Source organism: Gambusia affinis, linkage group LG11 (assembly GCF_019740435.1).
Source record: "Gambusia affinis linkage group LG11, SWU_Gaff_1.0, whole genome shotgun sequence".
NCBI classification, from domain to species: Eukaryota; Metazoa; Chordata; class Actinopteri; order Cyprinodontiformes; family Poeciliidae; genus Gambusia; species Gambusia affinis.
This window is the reverse complement of record NC_057878.1, coordinates 28,458,326-28,473,937: the sequence shown is the minus strand read 5'-3', so window position 1 is coordinate 28,473,937 and position 15,612 is coordinate 28,458,326.

The following is a 15,612-nucleotide window of genomic DNA, read 5'->3' as shown; positions in this document are numbered from 1 at the left end:
CGAAGAGAGGCGACGCTGCTCACCGGGTCCATTTCAGTGTCCGATCCGAGGACAAGCTGGTAGCGATTACCGGCGTCCAGGTGTATCTTAGTCTAAGCAATGCAGCAATTTGACAGCAACTTCACAAATGAAACACAGTAGCAACGTAAAACTTATCGGCTATGAAGGGAAATACCAACCAGAAACACCGTAGAGAGATTGCTCCTCTGTTGTGCTTGAGCTTGTCTGCTGAAGGACCGGCAGGAGCAGGGGCGTCTTCAGGGCGTCTGTCACTTTAAATCCAAACAAGCTGCTGCTGGCCACGCCCCCAACTCAACGTTTACACTCACATAGGAAAATGGCTGCAAACAGATGCTCAATTATTCAACTGTGCATCTTTGAAAAGCATTAGTGGAGCCTCCTGCACAACCAACAAGAACTCAGCAAGTGGTTTCTGGATGGTAAGTCAAAAATAAAGCACAAGTCTTTTCCAGCAGCCATTATACAGACCATACAGCTGACCAAACATGCTGGAGATCTGCTCTGGTTGCTAGGTAACGGACTGACTCGGCTCTGGTTGCTAGGTAACGCTTGATATTACATTCTGGAGGTTTTTGAAACAGCTCATTTTCCAGACACCAAATAATAACAACTGATTGCCAGAACATGTTTATTTCGGCTCTGGGTTGTTTCTAGCAGCAGTAGAAACACAAATGGAAGAACAAAAACATACTAACTGTGAATTTTCCCTTTAAATCAAAAAGCCTGCTTTTCAGTTACTTCCATTCCTGGATTTAATTAAAATTTACATGACATGAATTCAGCCGCAGCACTGAGCGTCTCCTGTATTTATTGTAGCGTTCAGGAGAACAGCAGGCTCCGACTCAGACATAACAGGCTTGTTTATTGGGTGACACATTTCAGTTTATAATGTTGCTGTTTTCTGTGACAGGAATTCTGGTTTCCACAGACATTTACTGCCTTATTTGCTTTGATTTGCTTGTTTTTAATATCGTAAACTGACAGTAAACTTTCTGCTGTTCTCTTTAAGTTCCCTGTCTTACAGTGGATGATATTTACTGTCGTATTAATGGAAGGAGTCGTTAGTAAGGTTAGTAAATGTCGGGTTGGATTCGATGTCTGCTTAGTTTGATCGATCAGGGTGAATGTTTACCTCCTCTGAACTCTGTCTCTGTTTCTGAACCACTTTCATGAGTTTATTGTGTAGTGAAAGGTTTTAACAGCTCTTCATAGCATCTGCACGCACTAAACACCACAAAACAAATTTTTCTGTGGGTCTGCTTAGTATTTTGCATTTTGATGCAGAACTAATACAAACTGCAGATGTTTTAAAAACAAACGAGTTGATATGTTGACCCTTCTAACACTTCCTGTCAACAGAACAGAACCGGCTCTCAGCAGGTTTCTGTTGGTCACCGACCTTCAATCCCTCCTGTCCACAGTCTTGGTTGCTCTCTGAAACAGCAGTTAGCTCTGAGGACTGAAAACAGTGGATGTTTAAGGTGCATTCACAGCAACCCTGTTCAGTCCACCTTAATCCAACTCAAGTTTGATTGTCTAGAAAGTCGGATTGTTTTGCTGAGATGTGAATGTTAGTCAAACTGGTCCGCCTACAAACATCAATCTGGGTTCGGTTGAAGTCAACTCTGGTTCCGTTCCAATTCATACAAGAATCCCAAAAGCACCGGTGAGCGGGAGTGAACCACAGTGCAGGGCATTCTGGGTAAATACAACCACAGCTAACATGTTAGCCTAGCGCTAACAGGAGAAACTGTGGTCTTTAGTCACAAACAAAAGAGAAATCCTCCAAACGCTAAAATCTGATGCCTCTATTTTTGTTTCCAATTTGCTGCTCTCAGTGTCTTCAGAGGTTTTCATGTCGTTTCCTTCAGTGGGTCTTGGTGCAGCGCCCCCACAGGCCAGGAGGGGAACAGGTTGGTTTGACTCAGAACCACAGCAGCTGCAGATGGAGCAGATGTTAAAGGTTTCTCTGTTGATGTGGCCACGTTTTCCTGCTGAAAGGTCCATTGTCGGCCCATTTTCAGTGTTTTGTCACACTTTTAGTTTAAATATCTTGCCATTTCATAGTGCCACACATTCTAAGAGTTTTATCTCCCTTTGACAGAGAAAAGCTTCAAAGCTCCACAGATCCTCCAATAAACTTTAATCAGCACGATGGGCTTTGCTCAGCATCAGACCATATTTGCTGCTGAACAAAGTTCACATTTCCAGGTTGAGCATCCATTGTGATTTTTAGACTTATGAAAATCTATTTATCTCATCTGAATATCAGGCATTCTTGTTTCTCCTTTTTGAGCAGCAGCTAAAGGAACAGACCTCTGTGTTGTGTCCAGTTCATCGTCAATAATTAGAAGTTCATGAATGAAACAGTGACTGGAACACCAGATTTCTGCTTTAAGTACCAATTATAAAACAAGAGGAAACAGCAAACAAGTCAAAGTTAGGGTTAAATATTTAATGAAGCTAATTCTTCATTAGCTTGCAGCTGTCAGAAATCCCTGATAGAGATTACCAGTAAGTGTTGTGCCAGATAAGAAGAACCTCAACGAATGCAGTCCAACAAACATTTCTTACGTCTCTGAAGTTTGCGACATTAATGAGCTCCCCATGTCTGTCCCCGTCTCACTCCAGGAGAGTGGGAACGTCCACACAAACACATAAGGGCGGATCAGAAGGACCATGGAGTCGTGTTCTCACCACACAGCAATTTGGACTTTAAATGTAGCGACGTAGACACTGAGGTCCAACAGCAAAGAGTCCAGTTAAGTCTGACCGTGGGTTAGGTGAAGACTGTCAGACGCTGCTTCACCCTGACTGTCTGCTCGTCCAGCGTCGTCCGGCCCCTCCCTCCGTCTCAGCTCGTTAATTCCTGCTGCCTGGTTCCACATTCCCACACGGTTGGTCCAGTACAAGGCGCTGTTTGGGGGGCGAGGTCTGTGTGTGGCCCGGTTGGTTGTGGCTCTTTCTTTAACATTAACAGATTTCAACAAACTTTGTTTAGTCACGACTCACTGTGTCCATCAGCCTTTTGTATCCGCAAAGGAAGCCAAAGCAATGACATTGCCTTAATGGCCAAACTGTAGCCATGGCGATTGCCATCTGCTTAGTTGTGCTTCATTGCTACAACCTAGTGAGCAATAACGTCAAACAATAGCCTTTTTCAAGTCACTTCCCCAGAACTGTAAACCAGTGAGTCCCTGGAGCGGTTTCTGCTTTCTGGGACGTCATCTGGGCTGAAGGAATTCAGGTCTTTGTAGCTTATTACCAACCAAAACCCAAACCTTTAGAGAATGTCCACATTGCAAACTGTTTGTCACAAAGCCAGTCTCCTGACGCAATGACCCAGATCTCCGTCACCGCCTGATTACAGCTCCTGTCTCCACCTGTTGATCTTTCCTACAATCAATTCGGTACAATCCAAGACTCTTCATCTAGCCAGAAAACTAATTCCCTAAAAACACTCATCCTACCAAGTAAACATCTGATGTGCACTTAAACAAAATAAAAAATCTCCATTGGGAGAGGGAAAGTTATCCTACCTGAAGCTGCATCCTGTCATGGTTGGACACTTTGACTCAAAAGCTCCTTTGTTTGCAAGCAGTTGTGTGAATTTTAATCAAAACATTTCAGTTTCTCTGTGAGAATCAGAGAAAAACTTTCAGTTTGAAGTCAAGTAACAGCTGCTTCAAGGAACACTGAACTAGAGTATGATTTTTAGCACATTTTAATTTTACTTGATATTTTAAGCAACTTGATACAATAATGAGGAGCTTTAACCAGAAACAGTTGTTCCACAAAATGATATTTTAGCTCGTATTTGTAAAACTAACTGACATTTTAGTAGTTAAATGTCAAAATGTAATTATATTTACTAGCAGTTAGCTGCTGCTACAACAACAGATCTTTTTTAGCCACTAATTGTTCCAAAGCTAATTAATTTGTGGGGCTAACTGCTGGTCAGTTAGGTGAAGTTTAACAGCTAATGACTTTATTGCTACTAGCTATTGCTGATATTTTTAGTAGCCCAATTATTGCAACATGGATATTTTAGCAGCTAGTTGTTGATGGTTATTTGTTGCCACAATTGGTACTTTTATCAGCTGTTGCTGTGCTAACTGATATCACAGCCACATTTTAAATGCCAACTTTTAGTCTGACTTGTATTTTATCTGCTAGCTGTTACAGTAATGTTTTTAGCAGTTAGCTTATGCTACAATAAAGGATATTTTCAGACAGTATCTACTGTGATGCTAAATATGGCTAAACATTTAGCATCTGTAAAACGTTTCTTAGCAGATGTTACACTACCAATAATTTTAGCATTTATTTTACATTTAGGCACTAATTTCTGCTGGACTTACTGACATGTTAGCCACTGTTGCTACACTGTCAACCATTACATACGGATATATTAGCAGCTAGCTGCTGCTAAAGTCACTAAGATATTTAGTCATTAAATTTCACAATGCCAGTAGATTTTTTGGTGTTGCTGGGTTAACTGGAATTTTAGTGGCATCATATCAGTTATTACTATTATTTTTAGCAGTTATTTACCTTTAGCAGTAAAATATTAGTAACTAGCTGTTATAATATTGCTATTTTATAACAGCTTTTTGCTACTTATGCTGATTTTCTTGCCCACTAACTGTTGCTACACATAAAATATGACACTACTGTTAACAACAAATATGCTAATTAGCATTTGGAAATATTATTAGTGCCTAATTAATTTAGTAGGTAACTGTAGCAACAACTAATAAATACTTAATTGATAAAATCTATTAGTGAACAGAGGCAGGGTTTGTTTGTAACAGTTCTTGATTATTAAAGCCAGTTGACTGTAAATAATATCAGCTAACTTGGCTAATCAAATGTTTAGGTGTAAATACAGAAGCAGTTTAATTCTGATGCAGCATAAAAACCTAATTAAGCAGAAACAAAAACACAGTTTGTGCTGGAGTCAGTGTGTCCAACACAACACACGTGTCTTTCTGCTGTATCTCTCTGCTTTGGCTTTAGATTTTATTACCACAAAAGGAAAGAGAACATTTGATTTATCCGAAAATGTTCTTGGCCAATATTTCTTTGGGGCAGCGTCCTCAGAGGGGAGAAGTGAAAACACCCAACATGACTTCAGCTAAAGATAACACAGCTCCCTCGCTCAGTTTCTGCGGGATGCAGATGCACACTCTCCTAAAACAATACGGAGGAGCTGTCAGCTTCACTTAGCGTGATAAAGAAAAACACGGCCCAGTGGGTGAAGAACTCTGCTGTGGATGTTTCCACCCAGAGTTTCCACTGCTTGTTTTGACCAACAGTTAACTCGCTGTGTGTTCGGTACTTAAAATCTCCATTTCCAGATTTCCATTCCCCCTGCTTACATCTTTTGTTGTTATCCTCTCCAGCATGATTTTATTTTCATATCGTGATGCTTTTATTGGTATCCGCCCTTCCTCTCCTCCGGCGCTCCTCATCACACCCACAGAGAGTATCAGGATTCTAATCTCACCGAGTTTCGGTTCCTGCATGACCAGAGAGCATCCGACCGCTTTCAGCGTTTCCTCTTCCTCAAGGATCCGGAGGGAAAGCAGCAGCCTGCTGGCGATCAAACACATTGATTGGCTGATTATTGCCAGAGGGGGCAGGAGTTTTGGCAGCGTGTTGCTTCAGAGGATGTTCTGAAATATTTACACAACGCAAGACAGAAAAACGTGTTAAAACCGTCTGAAGCTCAGCAGAAACCCCAGACGGTCATCTCACTCTGCAGGCCTCAGTTAGCAGGTTAAAGGTCAAAGGTCATGATACTGAACCAGTACGACTGTTGGAGGTGTGCCAGAAGAAATTGATTCATGATTCAGAATCGACTTAAACTGTGATGATTTTAAAAACCAGCAGCTCTGGAGGCAAAATCAGACCGGAGTCGATCACGAGGATCACCTGGACGTCTGTAGGCTGAACACAAATCATGAAATTTTAATCAAAAATCAATTTTGAATCAAATCGTGACACAAAAGATTCCAAACTTTTAATGGTTTTTGGAAGATAATGAGAAAGTCTTTCCTGTCTAAGAACAAGATGGCGGCCAGACTTTGGGACATCGAGCGGAGACGATCGTCTGCAGACCAAAATATTCTGGAGTCAAACATGAACCCGTCTGTCCAACCGCTCCAAACCAGAGCGGATGGAAAAGAAGATAATCAAGGCTCTGCTGTGACCTAGTCAAAGTCTAGCCCTCAACTTGAATAAAGTGCTGTGGAAGGATGTTGAAAGAGCTACGAAGGTTTTCACAGTTCAGAAACTGAAGCAGAACCAGTAAATGATGGAAGTTCTGATTTTTGCTGAGGGAACCGTCGGGCTTGCAGAACCGGCTCACTGGTTTATCTGTTAAAATGTTTCAGAGCAGAAATATTACAGTCTGATAAACGGAGTGACATCATGTTCGTTATCAGGCTCAGATGATCAGCTTCACACTTTATGACTCTGAAGCCGTGCTGAGCAGCAGCTCTCAGCCTGGCTTATCATCACGGCTCCGAATCTGTTTAAATCACAACCTGGAGATAAAATCCACGTCCTGTTTGAGCCTGCAGGAGCAACGGAGGATGAATGGAGGGAACAAATCCACAAATCACCTCAAATCTGGGTTTTAATTATCTTCAAAATTGTGTTGGTTTGTCAAATAAAATATATTGAGGTTTGTGGTTGGAATATGGACCTCTGGAAAGTTTCAATATGTGTGAATATTGTTTTGTAGTTAAACATCCCTCTGACAACTGAAGGGCCAAGTCTCTGTTTTAAATTACAAAATAAATCCTAGATGGATTATACTTACCCAGAATGCCTTGCTTTTGGAGCGTTCTCTGGTCCGCTTGGCGTTCACATCAAACTGAACCAGAGTTCACTTCAGCCAAACCCAGAGTTTGATTAGCATTCACACGGCCCCAAACAAACCGGACTTTCTAAATACTGAAATACTGAAGCAATGCTGCTTGAGATGCTATTGGCTGGCATTTGAAGAACAGCCAATCCAGGAGCGCCATTTAAATTCCATGGTCCTGATTGGCTGAGGAATACTGAAAACTGTAGATGCTAGCTGCTACAGTTGAATGTATTAAAGCAAATAAAGGTACATTTAGTGTTCAAACTTTAAAAATAGGCAGTTTAAAGATTTTTAGAAGGTATCTACAGTAAAAATCCAGTAAAAACTCATTTTCTTTTGTGTTGCCTAAATACCAGGCTAATCAAAACCTTACACTACATGAACAAGTTCTGCATGTTGCAGCATGCTTTTCGGGTCAAACATGTGGACCCAGTAAAAAACAACTAGAGACACTTCAGCAAAATGAGAAAGTCTGTTAAAAATGAAAGAAATACTTAAAAAACAACTTTGTTCTCTAATTAAGTGCAGGTCAAGTTTGTTAAATGGTCTTAAAGCTCCAGATGCAGCATCTGCTTTCTGTCCACTATGGTGGTGATGAAGAAAGTGAGCCGGGCCTTACCAGAACCTCCAGATTCTGCTCAGCTCCAGAACTTGTAAAGCTTTTACTGCAAACTGAACATCTTCCAACTAGAGAGGAATAAAAGCTTCAGGGGTTTCAGGAACCAAGCAGAGCCTCTCTGCCTTCAGACACGATTCCAGCCGTTTTATCAAAACATGATTTCATCCAGAGAGAAAAAAAAACAGGCAAATTATTCATGACACAATTTCTGCAAGTGTCATTAGCATGTCGTCACTGCCTGAGGCTGCGCCGCTCAGCGCGGCTAATCTGATTAGCATTCAAGTGTCATGACATCAGAATACCTGAGCATCACTACATCTGATGACAAAACTCCCAGATATTATCCATGAAGACGCCCAAAACAACGAGGCGCTGCGGCTGTTACATCACGCTGACCTTTACCCTCTGTGAGCAGCAGCATCATCCTCCGTCACCAAACGGACAGGATTACTGGGTGGTTGGACGGAGAAGGTATGAGCAATCAACATTCTCCTCCAGATAACAAACAGAGTAGCAGCTGTGCTGCTATGCTAACTGAACCGCTCTGGATCACAGAAAGCTGCAGGAAGCCATAAAATCCAAAATGGAGGCAGTTTGAATGAAATGTGGATGTTTGTCCAAATTCAGGAGCCGAGTCTGAAAACCGACTAACGTTTTTCTTTTCCCTGAGAGAAAGAGCGCCACCTTTCTGCAGGCGGTCTCCTCTGTGGACGACAGTGTGGCATTCTCTGTGGTTATTTAGGTCAGTGGTCCCAACCAGCGGGCCGCGGGCCGGTACCAGTCCGTGGACCGATTGGTACCGGCCCGCGCAAGAAATATTTAAATATGTCCGTTCTAGTCTGGAGGAGCTTTTATTCTGAAAATCCTGAACTGGATGCTGTCGGTTACGTCTTGCGCACCAACATGCAGCAGAATGAGTGAGAATCAACGGCATCGGTCTCCATGAGAATCCCATGAATGTTCATTAAAATATTCATTTTTCCATTTTGCTCAACCTAAATTCATTTTTACAGATACATTTTAAAGCTCTAAATTATTTAACTGTTTTGAAAACTTTCAGTTGAATAAAGTTAAACATCTGTGTTGAAGTTTTGGTTTTTGCTACATTCATGCTCTTATTTTGAAGGAGTAAGACCCCCTGGGGTTGGAGCCGTTTCATTTCTTCTCCTTCTTCTTTTCCAGTAACGTTTTAAAACCTACAGCAACAAAATAAATAAGGACAGTAGTGAACAAAATGAACATAAATACAATATTATAGAACATGTGAATTATAATGATCAAATTTAATTTGTGTTTCAGGTTGTAGTTTCTTAATGGCAGAAACAATTTGAATTGATGTTAGCACTTTATCGCTAGCTGTCACTAAATACCATATTGGTACAGCTAATTAGCATTAGCATTGCTAATGTTTATGATTAGCTCTTTAGGGTTAGCATTGCTAAGGTTTTAGCTAGCAGTAACCACCACTCTAAGTCTCTTCACAGCTTCTCTGGATCTGTGAAACTTTCTCCTGTTTCTAACCAAAACAGACGGTTGTTTTGTTTGAGGGGAAAATTGTAAATTAACTCCCCAAAAGTGCAGAATTAATTTGTTTGAATAAAGAGAACAGAAGTGAACCGTAAAGGCAGAGCGCCATGTGCAGCAGGCAGAGTTGAGCTCGTCAGCAGTTTTTGTTAGAGTAGCTCATCAGGCCAACCAACAAACTGGATCTGCTGCAGCAAAGCCTGCAGCGGCCCGTCAGCAACTTCCCATCTCCTCCATCGTCATAATCTGAGTTTCTGCAGGAATATCCTGACGGTACCCCGGGTTTGGAGACCAGATGTGTGCTTTAAAACATCTGGATCACGTTGAGAACGTGGCGATGCTTCACTTGCTCATTTAACAAGGCTGCATTCTGTGCATATTTAGGAGTATCGTTCTGTTGAGCGGAGCTGCGAAATCCGTCGCTATCGTTCCCGTTGCTCCCGACATCCCAGCTGCGTCTGCACCAAACGGCAGAGGCCATGAAGATTCAGCCATAACGCTGCAGACCTAAAGTCATGGTTTCCCAAGAAACCTGGAAGCAGCTGCTCTGGTGCAGCTTTCATTTCATGGCGGCTCCAGAGCAGATTTATCAGAGAAATCATCTCTGGTCGGCGCCGACAGACAGAAGTTTAAACGAGGAATCATACGGGAATTTATCAGGGAGTAAAAACAGAAAAATGGTGAACTGGAACGGAATCCGAGTTTTCATGAGAAAAAATCTTGGATTGAGTTTTTGCTCAATGGTTTCAAAGTTCTGCTACTGATTATGATTTAATGCTGATGTGTTAAAAGATAAAGATAAACCAAAACAACACGCTCAACATTCCTCATTTAATTTGAAATAGTTTATTTCGTTTGAGTTTTCAAGAAATGATTACTTTATCCTCCTAATATTACAGTTTCATAATATTAGATCTGTTTTTACTCTCCATCATTAATTATTGATTATTATTTGTACAGGATGTTGATCTGCAGGTTTCAGGTTTTAAACCCAGTTTGTCTCCAGGTTCTGCTCTGACCAGAACCAGACACTCCGCCTGTTTCCCCCCCATGAAAGGTTCCTATTGTTGGCGAGTCGAACAGAGCACGTGTGCTCCACCAGGTCAAAGGTCAAATCCAGCAGAAACACACCAGGTTCCAAACGTCTTGACCTTTTAAACGGGTGCAAAGCGACACAGGTCATAGGTCAGCAGTTAAACACTGAGAACAGGCCACATGCTGACACACGCCCTTTGACCCCTCCCTGAGCAGGTCGTGTGCCGCAGCAACCGAGGCTGCTGGGTAAGGATCCGCTAGGAGCAACACGACGTAAACAACGATCCAAATGGGAAACTACTGGTGTGATCCTCGTTCTGGTCCTGGTCCTGGTTCTGGTCCTGGTCCTGGTCCTGGTCCTGGTCCTGGTCCTGGTTCTGGTCCTGGTCCTGGTCCTGGTCCTGGTCCTGGTCCTGGTCCTGGTCCTGGTCCTGGTCCTGGTCCTGGTCCTGGTCCTGGTTCTGGTCCTGGTCCTGGTCCTGGTCCTGGTCCTGGTTCTGGTTCTGGTCCTGTTTCTGGTCCTGGTTCTGGTTCTGGTTCTGGTTCTGGTCCTGGTTCTGGTTCTGGTTCTGGTTCTGGTCCTGGTCCTGGTCCTGGTCCTGGTTCTGGTCCTGTTTCTGGTCCTGGTCCTGGTCCTGGTCCTGGTTCTGGTCCTGGTCCTGGTCCTGGTTCTGGTCCTGTTTCTGGTCCTGGTCCTGGTTCTGGTCCTGGTCCTCGTTCTGGTCCTGGTCCTGTTTCTGGTCCTGGTTCTGGTCCTGGTCCTGGTTCTGGTCCTGGTCCTGGTCCTGGTCCTGGTCCTGGTTCTGGTTCTGGTCCTGGTTCTGGTCCTGGTTCTGGTTCTGGTTCTGGTTCTGGTCCTGGTTCTGGTCCTGGTTCTGGTCCTGGTTCTGGTTCTGGTTCTGGTCCTGGTTCTGGTCCTGGTTCTGGTTCTGGTCCTGGTTCTGGTTCTGGTTCTGGTCCTGGTTCTGGAATCTTCATCAAACCAATTAAATTACAGCCAGATGAAACTGCTGCCGTGTCTTCAGTCAGAAGCTTCTTCAGACATGCTGTGTAACAGACTGCTGCAGGAGTTTCTGTCTGAAGCTTCACATTTTGAAGAACCTGGAATCTGAGTTTAATTTCCCTGTTGGTCAGTAAAGTATCTTTGGAACTGGATAAAACCTGGTCCAGAATAAATGCATTCCTAATGAGCAGAAGACGCTGACTACTTATATCTACTCTGCACATCCCCGGCTGGAGGAATCTCTTCCTGGTGATCTGCCTTCCTCTCTGTTTCTTCTCATCAATAAGATCCGTGTCGTTTCAGAACCTTATTTTTCTGGCTGATTCCAGTGAAACCCGACCCGCTCCAGCCTCTGCTCTCATTTGGACCTCAAGACTTTCAGCTCCATTTGCTCGAGCCGCAGCGCCGTAACGACCCGTCCTGGTCCAGAACGCTGGCCGAGATCTCAGAGGAGGCCGGCCCCATCATCTGCCCGCTCCCCTCCCCCACTTACTGCTGTTTCCGGTTGAAATAAAGCGATGTATCTGCGTCCCTGGAAGCATCAGCGCCAGTTCCAGGTGCGCGGTCCCAAGAAGCGCCTCGCTCTGGACTCTCTTGTCAGCTGGTTTAGAAAATGAAAGCCTTCATGTTTCGGTTTGGAGCCGCTGAATAATTCACTGTGTAATTACATCCTCTGCCAAAGCCTCCGTGTCCAGTTTGTGCCGCTCCGCTGCAGCGGCGCTGCGACCAAATCAGGATTCAAACCCAACTCTTTAATCACCCAAACCAGAGAGCTGCTCACATCCAGAGGAAAGGTTTTATGTTCAAACCCTCACCCAGCGGCCGGGACGGCGCTCAGGTCAAGCTGAGGAAGCGGCGCCGAGCCCGGAGGAAAACGTCTCTGTTCGGCCTCCGAGACGCAGAGCGACGGAGAGCAGAACCTGTAATTAATGCTGAGTAAATCAGCCCACATTCCACCGGTCGATATATTCTGGTTTTCATGCTTGTCTTCATCTGAGGCAGAGTTAATGCGGTGAACCGCTGAAACGGCTCCGTTTTACCGAACAGAACCGGGGGGGTTCAACCTCAAACTGTGCAGAACAATCTGCTTTGGGTTTTAGGTTTTTAAAACAGAGAAATCTCCATTTGTTGCTGCATACAAGCTACTGACGTCTTTTAAGGAAAACTCTCAGATTTTTCTCAAGTTTTCTTCAGTAATTAAAAGCCTCTTTGGAGTTAAGAGAAATTTTAACGTGACAAAACATCAGCAGCCGTGAGACAGAAAACACGGATATTTCTGAGCTGTTACAAAAAAATGTAAAAACTAAATGTGATTAATCTTAATTTGACCTTTGAAGCTAAAAAAAAAAAAGATAATTTCATTGTGAGGATTTTAATTTGACTGCATTATTCATAAAAGGCCCAAACTGAAAAAATCCTGCTGAGGTCCGGAAACGGCCCCCGCGCCTCACCTTGGAGACCGTTGTGTAAAATAAACACTCTGTTGGAGTCGAACAGCAGCTGTGATGATGATGATGATGATGATGATGATGATGATGATGATGATGATGATGATGATGATGATGATGATGATGATGATGATGATGATGATGATGATGATGATGAGCTCTGAACCAGAGGCAGTCGAGTCGTTTCTGCTCTGGTTTCGTTTGCAGGTTTTAAATGAAGCTGAATCTCCAGGTTTCATCACAACATGGCTGCAGCACTTTGTTAACATTTCTGTTTGTTTTCTTCTATTTATGTAACTCTGACTTTCCGCCTGCGGAGGAATTTTAATGCAGATGTTTGTTTTAAGACGTGCGCGTGGGCTGACCGTGCAGCCTGAAGTCACTGTTTGGACGTGTTTGAAGGATCTCTCCACGCAAATTTCAAATATTTGTTTATGGGATTAGTGAGTTTGGACCGGGCCGGTCGCCTTCACGCACGCAGCCAGACGGCAGCAAACGGCTCAACAAGACGACACGGAAACTCAAGAAATCTCAGAGTTTATGTTTTATGATGAATACCATCCATATTCCTGGAAACGCTCCTTTTGTTGCGTGGGTGGGTTCAGTCACATCCTGGCGTCACGACCAGGCGAGTCTTCAGTGATTCAGACGACGAACTAAAATTATTTTCATCTGCCAAGTCTCAGCGAAAAACATCTGAATTTTAGTTATAAATAAAAAAAATTTTCTTGTAAATATGTGTTTATACAGAGCTTTTGCAAAACAAGGAAGACATGTTTGAACAGCTCATGTCCAGCATAAGTGGGATCCGCAGAAATGCTAGTTGCCCTTTCCCTGACCTTTGACCTGTATGAGTAAGATCTTGTAGATGTTAAGAATTACATTCTAACTTCTTTCTCTCAGCAGGTTTTGATGTTCAGTTAAGATTTTTTTCTGAAATCCATTTTTTCTGCGCCGTCGTTCATTAAATGTGAAGCAGTCAGATTTCTGTGTTCACCGCAGAGGAAGAACGACGCCGTCCCCCAGCAGCGCTCCGTTTAGGTCAGTAAAGATGGCCGCCTCCTCTTATGGATTTTAAACTTGTAGAGAAGCAACAGCATTGTCACCAGATCGTCTCCAGACGAAGGAAGCTAACAGCATCGGCCTTTCGTTAGCTGCAGCCAGATTTACCGTCTGGCTTCTTCTGCTGCAGAATTGTGGAGCAAATCTCATGTCAATGATGTAAAAGTTGGATAAAGTGTGACATGACAGTTTGAAAACTATGGGACACGATTTAGTTCCAGGTATGTTCGTGAAACTAATGTGATTTTCTGGATCAGAACCGGATGGTTCAGACTGCCGTGATATCGGTCGGGTCCGGTTATGTTTTGGTAGCTTTAGCAGCAGGATGTGGTAACTGCTTTTCCAGTCTGATGGCTGCTCTCTCAACCAGAGCAATGTCTGGTTAAAATCATTTCTCTGCTGTTGGGTGAACCACAGGATTCTGTTCTTGGGCCACTTCTGTTTTCACTGCGTCTCCCTTTGTGTAAGGGAGCCATCTTACAAAAACATGGAGTCTGGATTCAGCTACACGCTGATTTTTACCAAAGTCTGTCGCTACTTAAAGCTACAGCTGGTTGTTCCATATCTAATATCCGCTCACACCCCAGAAACCCGGATCTGTTTCCCCTTCAGGTAAATTTCACCTGGTACTTTTTAAAGTGTCTGCAGTCGGAACAGTCCTGCTCCATTTTATACGACTTTTGTGTCGCTGATGTGAGACATGCGTCATAACATTCATAACATCTACAAGATTTGACTTGTACATGTCAAAGGTCAGGAAAAGGGCAACTAATATTTCTGCAGATCCCACACATGCTGGACATGAATATCTGTCCTAATTCAAACATGCCTTCCTCTTCTGTAAAAACTTTGTATATTCACAAGAAATCTTTATTTCTATTTAAAATAATTTGTTTTCTCAAGTGAAGCTGGTTCTGAATTAGCAGGAGGAAATCATTTTGATAATCTGGACAATTCAAAAACAGGAGATTTTTCTGTTTTGTTTGTCAACATGCTGCTGTTTTCTGCAGCGTAAACCTGCAACACATTCAGTCTCATTTTATTTCTTCCACTCTGAGTGAAAAACATCAAATCAACGATTTCACAAAACAAACCTGAACTGATCTGGAGTTTTCTATCTGAAAACGACTCTTCACATCCAGAAGAATCGTTTTGCTGGTTCTCCCTGTTTGATGTTTGTATCTCAGACTTTAATGAGGCGTAGAGAACAAGCGGGTCAAACAGCAACAGAGGATTAACAGAACCGGCGATTGGATCAGCAACGCGTTGCCAGAACGACAGAGGGAAACTTTGTGGCTTTTCTTGTGGGCGAAAGCCAAACACTTCAAGATAAAAAATCGGTTTACTGGCAGTTCAAACTCTCCAGCTGGTCGTGACTCGGATGGCATCTTGGTGGCAGTTGACAGTGTTGCCATGGCGGTGCTGTCAACAGCGGGTGGGATGTGGGCCCGAGTGGACGGGTTTTCCAGTCGGGGTGAGGAGGAGGAGACCTGCCTGAGGCTGTAAGGCGAGTCGCAGCGAGGGCTTTGCTGAGCGATAAGCCGGTGAAACCTCACAGGCAGCCGGCTGGTTTTAGTCTGCAGATGTTCCTGAATAATTTCCGAAAGCAAAGAGGAATCCAAGGAGCCGCAGGGTCCGAGACGGGCAGCGAACGCAACACGTTGCTGAGCACGTCTTCAGTTTTACGCCGGGATCTCTAAAGCATCTTACTGGGACCGACTCCAGACCAGTTCAACACCCAGAAGTTTCCGTTCATTAAAACAGCAACAACCTGCTTTTATAAATAACCTTTACTGAACAGAACAGCTCAGCTTTTAACTGTCCCAGTAATTTCTACTGGGAAACTACTGGAAATGTCACTAATTTAATTCCACATTTGGAAGTTTGTTTGGGTGAAAAGATCTGAATTAATTTGTTCAAACTGCCGTGAAAAAGTCAAATTTGTTTAGAAAAGGTGGATTTTGGTGCCATTTGTTTCGCTTCCTGTTTCAGCCTCCGTCTGTAACTTACAGCTTCCTGTTGA